This window comes from Delphinapterus leucas, chromosome 8, assembly GCF_059928025.1.
Source record: "Delphinapterus leucas isolate spDelLeu-1000000601 "Yukka" chromosome 8, BTC_Dleu_Yukka2, whole genome shotgun sequence".
NCBI lineage: Eukaryota > Metazoa > Chordata > Mammalia > Artiodactyla > Monodontidae > Delphinapterus > Delphinapterus leucas.
The window spans coordinates 94003788-94016449 of NC_143136.1; the positions used below are offsets into that span (position 1 = coordinate 94003788).

A 12662-nucleotide genomic window follows, 5' to 3' on the forward strand; every position below is an offset into this window, starting at 1 on the left:
CTGCATTTCAAAGCTATAGTAATCAAAGCAGTATGGTACTGGCATAAAAACAGACACACAGATCAATGGAATGTAATAGAGCCCAGAAATAAACACACGAATATATATGGTCAATTAATTTATGACAAAAAAACCCCCCAAGAATATACAATGGGAAATAATAGTCTCTTTAATAAATGGCATTGGGAAAACTGGACAGCCACCTGCGAAAGAACGAGTCTGGACCACTTTCTTACACCATACACAAAAATTAACTCAAAATGGATTAAAGACTTGAATGTAAGACGTGAAACCATAGCACTCCTAGAAGAAAACATTAGGTGATAAGGTCCTCGACATTGGGCTTGGTGATGATTTTTTGTATCTGACAGCAAAAGCACAGGCAACAAAACCAAAAATAAACAAATTGGACTATATCAAACTAAAAAGTTTCTGCACAGCAAAGGAAATCATCAACAAAATGAAAAGGCAACATACCAAATGGGAGAAAATATTTGCAAATTGTATTTCTGATAAGAGGTTAATATCCAAAATATATAAGGAACTCATGCAACTCAATAACAAAAAAACAAACAATCTGATTTAAAATTGGGAAGAAGGGCTTCCCTGGTGGCGCAGTGGTTGGGAGTCCGCCTGCTGGTGCAGGGGACATGGGTTCGTGCCCCGGTCCTGGAAGATCACACATGCCGCGGAGCGGCTGGGCCCATGAGCCATGGCCGCTGAGCCTGCGCATCTGGAGCCTGTGCTCCGCAACGGGAGAGGCCACAACAGTGAGAAGCCCGCGTACCACAAAAAAAAAAAAAAAAAAAAAGTGGGAAGAAGATCTGAAGAGACATTTTTCCAAAGAAGACATACAGATGGCCAACAGGTACGTGGAAAGATGCTTACCATCACTAATCATCAGGGAAATGCAAATCAAAACCACAATGAGATATCATCTTACACCTACTGGAGTGGCTTCTTTCAAAAAGACAAGAAATCACAAATGTTGGTGCGGATGTAGAGAAAAGGGAACCCTTGTTCACTGTTGGTGGGAATGAAAATTGGTGCAGCCATTATGGAAAACAGTATGGAGCTTCCTCAAATTATTAAAAATAGAATTACCATATCATCCAGTAGTTTCACTTCTGGGTATTCATCCGAAGAAAATGAAAACACTAACTCAAAAACATATATATTCTCCTGTGTTCATTGCAGCATTGTTTACAATAGCCAAGACATAGAGACAACCTAAGTGTTCATTAATGGGTGAATGGTAATGAAAATGTCATATATAAATCTTTATATTTATACACACACACAATGGAATATTATTCAGCCATAAAAATGAAGGAAATTTTGCCACTTTTGACAACATGGATGTACCTTGAGGGCATTATGCCAAGTGAAATAAGTCAGATTTAGAAAGACATATACTATATGATCTCACTTATATGCAGATCTAAACAAAAGCAAACAAAAACAGAAAAGCAAAACCAAAACAGTAACAGCAACCAAAAAACTCAGGTTCATAAATACAGAGAATAGATTGATGGTTGACAGAGGCAGGGGATTAGGGAGGATGGGAAAAATGGGCGAAGGGGCCAAAAGGTGTAAACTTCCAGTGATAAAATAAGTAAGTCATGGGGATGTAATGTCCAACATGGTGACTATACTTAATAATACTGTATTGCATATCTGAAAGCTTCTCAGAAATTAGATCTTAAAATTTCTCATCACAAAAAACAAAAATTTTGTAACTATGTGTGATGACAGATGTTAACTAAACTTATTGTGGTGATCATTTTGTTATATATATTTACAAATATCAAATTATTATGTTGTACACTTGAAACTAATGTAATGTTATATGTCAATTATATCTCAGTAAAAAACCCAAAAAACTACTGCAAGGCTGCAGTAACAAAGACTATGTGATCTGGCATAAGGAGAGACATATAGATCAATGGAATACAGTTGAGAGTCCAGAAACAAATGCACACATCTATGGCCAGATGATATTTGACAAGAGTGCTGAGACTATTCAGTGGAAGAAAGAATAGTCTTTTCAACAAAAAATCCTGCAGCAACTGTTAATCTACATGCAAAAGAATGAAGTTGGATCCCTACATTACACTGTTACAAAACTTATTTTCTCACAATGGATAAAAGATTTAAACATAAGAGTTAAAACTATAAACCTTTTAAAAGAGGTATAAATCTTTGTGACTGGGAAGTAGGAAGTTTCTTAGATATGATGACTAAAATATGCAGCCAAATAAAAAATAGACTGGATTTAATCAAAATTTAAAACTTTTGTTCTTAAAATGATACCTACAACAAAATGTAAAGATAACCTACAGAATGGGAGAAAATATTTATAAATCATGTATCTGATAAAGGACTTATCAGGAATGTATTTTTAAAAACTCTCTCTTTTTTTTTTTGGCTATGCTGCACAGCATGTGGGATCTTAGTTCCCTGACCAGGGATTGAACCAGTGCCCCCTGTATTGGAAGTGCGGAGTCTTAACCACTGGACCACCAGGGAAGTCCCTAAAAAACTCTTATAACTCAACAATGAAAAGATAAATTGCCCAATTTTAAAATGGGGGAAAGATTGAAATATACATTTCTCTAACAAAGATATACATATTGCCTATAAGCTCATGACAATATTCTCATCATTGCAAGTCCCACCCACTAGGATGTCTATAATAAAAAGAAGAGACAGTAATAAGTGCTGACAAGGATGTGGATGAATTAAAACCCTTGTGTATTGCTAGTTGGAATGTAAAATGGTGCATCCACTTTGCAAAACCTGTTTGGCAGTTCATCAAAATGGTATACATAGAGTTACCATATGATCTAGCTTTTACATTTCTAGGGAGGTGCCGAAGATAATTCAAAATATGTATACAAATACTTGGGTACAGATGTTCATAGCAGCATTATTTAAGAGATCCAAAAAGTAGAAACAAGCCAAATGTCCATCAGCTGACAAATTCATAAAAATAGTAATGTATCCATACAATGGAGTATCACTCATCTTCAGAATAATACACTCTACAGCATGGATGAACCTTGAAAACATGCTGATTCAAAGAAGCCAAACCAAAGGCCACATATCATGATTGCACTTATAGAAAATGTCCTGGAATGAGATAGTGGTGATAGTTGTACAACCTGTGAATATGCTAAAATCCACTGAATTGCATAGTTTAAAAGAGGAAATTTTATAGTATATGAATTACATCTCAATTTAAAAATACTGAATTTACTGATTTCCTTCTCAAACCTGCCCCTTCTGGTCCCCGTTTCAAAAGTTAAGGACAATTTGAAGGGTGTTCTGATGCTAGAGGTGGGGATTATTGAATCAGAAGGAGACCCAACTGCAGTCAATAGAGTGATAGTTTGAGGTTCTCTAGGAATAGACTGTATACCTCACTCCTATGCTTTCCACCCATCCAAAAAACTTTGACCTGGCATCAAATAATGCAGTGGTTTAACTTCAGGTGAATCAGTGAGTGTAGCTTTCTTGGAAAAATCGCCAAAGCTTTAGATGGCTGGCAGCCCCCAGGATGAATGAGAACTTCCTTACCCACAAGTTTAACTATTGACACAATCTGCCCCAGAGTACCTCCTATCTCTCCTCTGAAAATAGACTGTCATAAATAGTGCTTTAACAGAATGGCTACGACAAGACTGTTAGCTGTTCATCCCAAATTCATTTCTTCTTCTTGGGTATAGAGTTAGACTACACTTCACCTTCCTTATAGGTGAAAGTAAGGCCATGTGACTGAAGTCTAGGCAGTGAAATATCAGCAAAAGACCCTTCCCAGCTGTATTCCTTTACTGTCCACTTCTGCCAGCTAGATGGAAAGCCTAGGTAATGGCAGATCCTCCAGGAGCCTGGGTCTCTGAGTTACCACACGGAGGACAGCTGCTTGCCAACCAGGAACACCCCTCTCCTACTCCTGTCTGGTTAGGAAATAGTTCCTTTTTTGGTTCAATTCTTACACATTGTGGAGTTTATTTGCTACTATAGCCAGACCTACCCTAACTAACACATGGGCTGATTGCAATTCTAACAAAAAATAATGACAAAGCAAAGAAAAACCACCGAAGTAAGTATTGTGACAGGCATGTTGGTGCTGGAAATTTTTATATTCTTATGCATATTGTTGAGCTTTGTTCTAGGACACAGCTGATTTACTTGGAAATGATTTGATTCTTTTAGGTCTGTTTTTAAAGTTTTGTCAGGTAGGAAGGACCAAAGCAGGGTTTTATTCTAGGGCTAATTTTGCCTTACTGTGAAGCAAAACCCTTCTGGATGCCATTATCTTTGTGAATTATGAGCAGAAAGTATGCCTGGTTTGGACATTGTTCTGCCCCAAAATCTCAAATGATTCTCTGGACTCAGGTAGTGTGCTTCCAGGCATGCCTTGATCAGTACTTGGCTAAAGAGAGTATCTTCTGTAGATGACTTGAGTTCTCTCTGGGCAGCTCTTTCCTCTTTGGTACTCTGCCTTGTGAAGCTTAATTTTCTTTGTCTCCCTAGACTCCCAGCACCTTTGCAACTCAGGGACACTGTGGAGACTACCAAGCTCTGACAGCGTCCCTATTGGAAGCTCTCTCCAGCAGTAAGCTTTGGCGCTTCTAGGGCTTAAATTCTTTGATTTCTTTCAGGGATCACTGCTCTTTGTTGCCTCGTGTCCTATGTCTTAAAAACCATTGTTTAATTTATTTTGCGTGTTTTTTGGTTTGATTTAGGTAGGAGGATAAATCTAGTCTCTGTTATTCCATCTTGACTAGACCTCTTTCTGTACTTTTTTTTTTTAATTTGACCATGCCTTATGTGGGATCTTAGTTCCCCGACCAGGGATCGAACCCGCGCTCCTGCACTGGAAGAGCAGAATCTTAACCACTGGACCGCCAAGGAAGTCCCTATACTTTTTTTTTTTTTTTTACTTTTTTTTCTTTTTATTTATTTATTATTATTATTATTTTAATTTAATTTTGGCTGCGTTGGGTCTTCATTGCTGCACACGGGCTTTCCTTGTTGAGGTGAGTGGGGGCTAATCTTCGTTGCAGTGCACAGGCTTCTCATTGCGGTGGCTTGTTGCAGAGCACGGGCTTTAGCCACGCGGGCTTCAGTAGTTGTGGCACGTGGGCTTCAGTAGTTGTGGCTCGCGGGCTCTAGAGTGCAGTTTCAGTAGTTGTGGCGCACAGGCTTAGTTGCTCCGCAGCACATGGGATCTTCCCGAACCAGCTCCAACCCATGTCCCCTGCATTGGCAGGTGGATTATTAACCACTGTACCACCAGGGAAGCCCAGTCCCTATACTTTTAACAATAATATAAAAACAATATGAGAAGCCTCTGAAGATTTATTGTTTCAGTTTATACGGTGGCTCTTCCCCTTACTAGCTATTTGTTGAGCAAGTTACTTAAGCTCTTGTGCCTCAACTTCCGAATCGATAAAAGAAAAATATAATTGTTTACATCATAAGGCTTTTGGGTGGGAAGAAATTTTTCTCTACTCTTCTAGTTTCTTCTGGCTGGTCTAAGAATTAAATTGACATGAGACAGATTAACAGGAGAAAATCAAACAAAAGTTTAATTACATGTATACATGGGAGAGACCCAGGAAAACTGAGTAACTTGCGAAAATGGCTGAAACCCTCACCTTAAACACCATCTTCAGCTAAAGAGAAAAGAGGATGTTGGGGTAGTGGTTTGGGACTTTAGAGGGGAGGAAGGCATTTCATGTGGAGAAGAAAAAGCAAATGTTTGATAAACAAATGTTTGCTGGGCTGAGCAGAGACAATGGGACACAGAGTGGACTCCCAACTGTAGGCCCTGCCAGAGTTTCTCCCACCACATCTAGCACGTGTTCTTTGCAGATATCTCTTCAGATATGGGCCTTTTATCTAAATTCTTTAGGCAGCTAAGGGGAAGGTTAAATGAAAGTCTTCCTGAGTCTTATGTTGCTTAAAAATAACTAGCCTGAATTAACCCTCATGCCAAAGAGACACATTTTTGGGGTGGCATATTTTGCTCCCCTACATTGTGTTTGTGAGAATTAAGAGTTAGTACATGTGAAATGCTTCAGAAAGTGACTTGCATATAGCTCTGAATAAATGAGTTATTGTTAGCATCATAGAAAATTTCTAATGCCGAAAAACTCCGACTTTGGAGTGAGAGGGATCTTTGTTTCAGTATCAGCTCTACCACTTACTGTGGCCTTATGTAGCCTCTGTTGATCTCATTCTGCTCATTACAAAAAGTGGATAATAATATCTACTCATTAAATACTTGTGTGGATGAAATAAAATGATAATTGTGAAGCACTTGGCCCAGTGCCTGGCACAGGGTAAGTGTTCTGATTGTTATTCTGATTATCTATTGCTACATAATAAATTGCCACAAAGCATAGTGGCTTAAAACAGCAGTTAGTGTTTTATCATCTCTCATGATTCAAAGGTTTGGCTGGGCCCAGCTAGGTAGTTCTCACTCAGGGTCTCTCAGGCAGCTGCAGTCAGACAGTGGCAGGGCTGCAGTCTTCTTGAAGGCTTTCATAGTCCCATGTCAGGCAGTTGATTCAGGCCCTTGGCTGAGATCTCTCCACTTCCTCACGGCATGGTAGCTGAATTCCAAGAACAAGCATCCCAGGAGGATGAGGTGGAAGGTGTATCACCTTTTGTGACAGCTTCAGAAGTCACCTGGTGTTCCCTTGTCTACAGTCATAGACCAACCTAATTTTGAGAGGAGAGTCAACATCACCTTGCAAGAAGAACATGTGTGTAACGGGAAGTACTGATGCAGTCATTTTTAGGCAGTACAGTCTGCCACAGTTAGCTATTTTTCATGTGCATGTTTACATATATGTGAACATTTTACATAAAATGTTGGTGCTCTCCACCCCTAGCACACAGACTTTTTGAAGTTTTCCATCTAGGCTCTTTTTTTGTAAGCTCTCTTGTCCACATCCAAAGTACCTCATGGCCAGCAGGTTGTATTAGTATTCTTCTAGCTTCCAGTTGAGACTTATAACTCACTAGTCCTTCATCAGTGCACCAACTCCATCTTTTGAGGCTAATGCCATAATCCCTTCTCATTGCTATCATTTATGAACCCTTTGATCACTCCTCTGTGTTTATGCAGGATATGTACATGAGGGCGAGGGGTACGTCTTGGGGACCATCTTAGAATTCTGCCTGCCACAAGCCTCTTGAGGAAATTTTTACTTTAGTTATTGTACTTTTCCATTCCAGATTTTCTGTTTGGTTATTTTTTATAATTTTTATTAAGATTTCTTACTTGAGCAATAGTCATCATATTTTCCTTTAATTCTTTGAACATATTTATAATAGCTTCACTTACTTTGTCTGCTAAACTTGGGCCTGCTCAATTTTTATTAACTAATTCTTTCCCCCTGTTTATTTGGATGCCTAGTAGTTTTTGGTTGAAAACTGCCCCTTTTAGATAATATAGCAGATTTGGATTCTGTTTTATATTTGTTACATAGTATACAGCCCAAAGTTTCTGCTCAATGATTTTATTTTTATTTTTTTAACCTAGATTCCTAGGTGTTGTCTCTCTGTGTGTATAGTCTAGTCATCAGCCAATGATTTGGGTGGAGATTATGCTTAAACACCTCGAACCTTAAGGCTTCCACCTTCTGCCTATCAATTTGTATATGGGTTGAGGTACTCAATTCTAAATTGCAGTCAGTTCTCAAGCTTTCTTTAGTTTTCACTTTCCACCAGGCTCTCTCACATCTCCCCTGCGCATGTGTCTGTAGTTTCCTCGTCAGCCAGGGACTGTGTGGAGAACTCATCTCAGTCCTTTTATGACTCTCATTTCTAGGATTCCCCATTAAATTTTTGGTGTTTCTGCTGCTTGTCCCAGCTGGGACCACAACCTTGGATGAGTAGAACGGATTTTCTCTGTCCATTTCCATCTAAGTCTACTATTTTTTTTTCCATTTGTATTTTTTATTAATAGGGTAATATACATTCAAGGCACAATACCAGTATGTTCTTACTTAAGTATTAACAAGGCTGGCATGTAATGCTAATTCCGATATATTTGTTATACAATGAATACTTAAAATGTTTTTCTGATATTTTATATCCCCCTCTGTTGCTTTTCAAAGTTTAATCACTAGGTAAGTCCGCCACTTTTAAAGGGCATGGGGTTTTTTGTCCTCCACCTCTAATTGAGTTCAACCCCTCTGGTTTTCACTGCCAGCCTATCATGGTAAAACTGCTGTCCATAGAGTAGTCAAAGTCATAGAGACAGAACATAAAATGGTGATTGCCAGGGACTGGAGGGACAGGGGGAATGAAGAGTTTTTGTTTAATGGGTATAGAGTGTCAGTTTTGCAAGATGAAGAGTTCTAGAGATTGGTTGCACAGCAATAAGAATATACTTAACATTGTACACTTAAACTGGCACACTTAGGTTGATAAATTTTATGCTATATGTATTTTACCAAGTTAAAAATTAAAAACAAAGAAACTACTGTTCTTGCCAACAGAATTTGGGAGAGTGGAGGGTAGTGCAGATGGGACCAGCCTCAGGCAAAAAGGCCACAGTCTTCTGCTATTCTTACCTGAAGCTTTAGTATGATCTTAAGCATAAATGTTCTCAATTTGTTTTCTGTATCAAAGTACAGCCCTGAAATGGTTGTTTTTTAAATTCTGTCCAGTTGAATTATTGATTTTTGTGGAGAGAAATCACTGACCTTTTCACCGCACCAGAACTGGATATTACTTCCTTGGCCGCTCCTTCTTCGTGTCTCCTGAGGGTTCTTACTCATTATTCCTTCTTCTGAATGATAGTGTCCTAGAACATAGTTCTTGGGCCTTTTCTATCTCTCTTTTTTAATGCCTTCCCTAGGAGATTTCATCAAGTCTCCACATTTTAAATATTAATCTGTATGCTGGTAGCTCCCAAATTTGTAACTCCTGACCAGACTTCTTCCCTACTCTCCAGACCTGTGTATCTACCTGTCTGTATGACATCCTACTTAGATGTTTAATAGACATCCCAAACTGAATAAGGCTGAAACCAAACTCCTGATATGTGTTGCCAGAAACTGACTTCTCAGTCTACACTATGTCAGTTATTGATGTCTTTATTCTTCTGTTTCCTCAGGCCAATAACTTTGGGTTGATTCTTGACTCCTTTCTTTCACACTGTAGGTCCACCATGTCAGAATATCCTGTCAATTTTACCTTCAAAATAGTCACAGAGTGTGATCCTCTTCTCATCATCCTTACTGCTACTACCACTTTCAGGCCACCATCATCTGTACCTGAGATTATTAAGTAGGCTTCCAACTGTTTTCTTCTAATGGTCTTTTCCTCCTATAATATGTTCTCAATAGGGCATCAGAATGATCCTGTTTAACGTTAGTGGGATCCTCTCACTTCTGTTCTCAGATTCTCCTAGTGAAGCGTTTCTCATCGCACTCAGAGTAAAAAACCAAAGTCCTTACCAAGACTCACTGCATCCTACAGAATCTTGCTCCTCCTTACCTTTCTAACCTCATAAGCTCCTAACCTCCCTCCCTCAGCTCACTTGGCTTCCCTAGAGCTGCAGACATGCATCTGTCTCAGATCTTTCTTATTCATTTTCCCTGCACCTGGAATGGCCTTTCCTTACCACACGTGTCCTCATGCCCTAGCTTCCTTACTTGCTTTAGGTCTTTATCCAGAATTCACTTTTGCGCAAGGCCTTCCTTGGCCACCCTGTCCAAATTTCCAAGCCTTCTTCCACATTATTTCTTATTCCACTTTCTTGCTTTATTTATTTATTTATAGATGTTGGGGGTAGGAGTTTATTAATTAATTAATTAATTTTTGCTGTGTTGGGTCTTCGTTTCTGTGCGAGGGCTTTCTCTAGTTGTGGCAAGCGGGGGCCACTCTTCATCGTGGTGCACGGGCCTCTCACTATCGCGGCCTCTCGTTGCGGAGCACAGGCTCCAGACATGCAGGCTCAGCAGTTGTGGCTCACGGGCCTAGTTGCTCCGCGGCATGTGGGATCCTCCCAGGCCAGGGCTGGAACCCACGTCCCCTGCATTAGCTGGCAGATTCTCAACCACTGCGCCACCAGGGAAGCCCTTTGCTTTATTTTTTAACATTAGCACTTATCACTATTTAATGTACTATACACTTAATTAATTTTGTTTTCTGTCTGTTTCCCTCACTAAAATTTTAGCCCCATGAGGGCAGACTTTTTTTTTTAAACTACCATCCTAGAACCTAAAATAGTGCCTAGCACTTAAGCTTGCAATATATAGAATGTTCATAGTGAAAGTTGAAGAAAGGCATGCAATTCCAGAGTAAAAGGTCTCCCTGAGTACCAAGGAGAATGAAGGAAACACATTCTTGGGAAATTTCAAAATATCAGGGTTATAAAAAAGATTCCAAAGGGCTTCCCTGGTGGCGCAGTGGTTGAGAGTCTGCCTGCCAATGCAGGGGACACGGGTTCGAGCCCTGGTCTGGGAGGATCCCACATGCCGCGGAGCAACTAAGCCCCGTGAGCCATAATTACTGAGCTTGAGCGTCTGGAGCCTGTGCTGTGCGACAAGAGAGCCCACGATAGTGAGAGGCCCACGCACCGCGATGAAGAGTGGCCCCCGCTTGCCACAACTAGAGAAAGCCCTCGCACAGAAACGAAGACCCAACACAGCCATAAATAAATACATAAATAAATTTAAAAAAAAAAAGATTCCAAAAAGCTTCTAGAGAAAAGAAATGAAAGTCTACAAATTAGCACATTTGGATGCTAGAAGGCAAGACAGTGGGACAATTTTATCAAAGTTTTGAAGAAAAATGAATTTTAACCTAGAATTCTATACCCAAGCAAACTATCTAAAATGTGAGATCAAAATAAAGTCATTTTCACACATGCAAACGTGTGAAGATAAATGAAGAGGTAAATGACGTCTATCTCTGAAATAGCTGAGGATTTTGTTTATCAAAACAAGGATGAAAACCAAGAGCAGATACAACAACCAGTGAAACTGACCCCAAAATCCAATGATTACAAGCTCCAGGTGACATTTGTTCAGCAGTCAAGAAAAACAATTAGGTTAAAGTAGGAATTTAGTTGTGTCCAAGAAGACGGGGGGGGGGGAAAAATGATAAATTAGAATCAATAAGAGGCAGGATAATATTGGAACTGTAGTAAAATAGTATGTTTCTTATCTCAATAAAGACAAGAAAGATGGTCGGAAAGTTCAGAAAAAACAAAAATAACTAGATAAGAAAGTTAGTGTCCAGATAGCAGGTAGACTCAAAGTAATATGATTCTGAGAAATTAATAGAAGAAAAGAGATTTCTTCTGACCTTGAGGTAGCATGGAAGAGAAGGAAATGTACTGAACATACTGCTTGTTTCTACCCTAAGCAGTGTTCATATAAACCCTGATATCGTACATGTTGTGTATTGTTTTTCATTTTTTAAATAAAGAATTGGCTTTGTAACCAAAGCATGAAAGTCATAGTTATAGTCATAGAATAAAACCTAAATTTTATCAACCTAAGAAATGTTAAAAAAAAAAATTAGATGTGACACAAGTTGGGAAGGACAGGCACAACTGTTATTTCTAAAACATTCATTTTATATGGTAGTTCTCAAACTTTGTTGCATATTAAAATCACCACAGAAGCTTTCAAAATCTTGATTCCCAAGCTGCATCAAACTGCATCATACCAATTAAACCCAAATCACTAGGCATCAGTTTGTTTGTCTGTTGTCTTAAGTTTGCCAGGTGATTCCAAAGTGTAATCAAATTTGAGAACCAGTGGTCTAAAGCTCATGGAACTAGAACTAGAAGCCACAGTTTATTTTCTGAAGTTACAAATGTGACAAGTAGTAGAATCCTTCTTATAACTACTACCATTGGACAAAGAAGGAGAAGGTGAGGTTGGAGGGTGGTGGGAGTGAGCCAGATTTTCCTTAGTGGAAAGCCAAATCTTTGGTGATGAATCAGGGTTCTGCATTCTGTTTCCAAGTTAGTCTGTTAGTCATTTTATTTCACTTGCAAAGAGGAAATGTCCCTTTAGTCATGTTACTAATGTTTTAAGAATCTGTACTGTCTTTTTATAAATAGTTTGAGTTAATTAGAGCTAGATCAGTGAGGTCATTATGAATACGTTATTATCTGGATGTTAAAATCAACTTCCTATGGCAAACACAGAGTACATTTTTTTAAGTGAATAGATACAGTTTTCTATAAAAGACATTTTAACAAATGTCATTTCCTTTGACAAATATTTTAGACAGAAGGTTACGTGTAAATAGTGTTAATAGTCCTTACAAACAAAACGTTCAGTATTTCAATGAAGTCATTTGTCTTTCTTAGCAAACGTCTTGGGCAGAAACTCAACTTTTTGAATGCAACGTATAAAATAATTATGGTTTTTTGTAAATTTAATAGTAATAGGAATGTAAATATATTCCAACCTTTTCTTCTCTAATGGCCTCAGCCTTTATCAACCTTGACAATGCATTGGAATCCCTTGGGGAGCTTTCAAAAGTCAGTATCCTGTTTTTAAAACTTCTTCATTAGGAATTATTAACTAGAGCCTGGTACTCAGACCTCAGAGATACTTTTCTAGTCAAGCTAGAGTTAAAGAGTATGAATTTATGATTTTCTTTTTCCACAG

The 12662-nt window shown here is 38.7% G+C and overlaps 1 protein-coding gene and 1 pseudogene across 8 annotated transcripts in view; both read left to right on the plus strand.

The window, feature by feature from the left end:
- ZRANB3 (zinc finger RANBP2-type containing 3) overlaps positions 1–12662 on the plus strand; it is a 279900-nt gene that overhangs the window by 70289 nt on the left and 196949 nt on the right. The gene's annotated exons all lie outside the window — the stretch shown is intronic.
- LOC149748592 (cytochrome c oxidase subunit 7C, mitochondrial pseudogene) overlaps positions 1–12662 on the plus strand; it is a 104532-nt pseudogene that overhangs the window by 42197 nt on the left and 49673 nt on the right. The gene's annotated exons all lie outside the window — the stretch shown is intronic.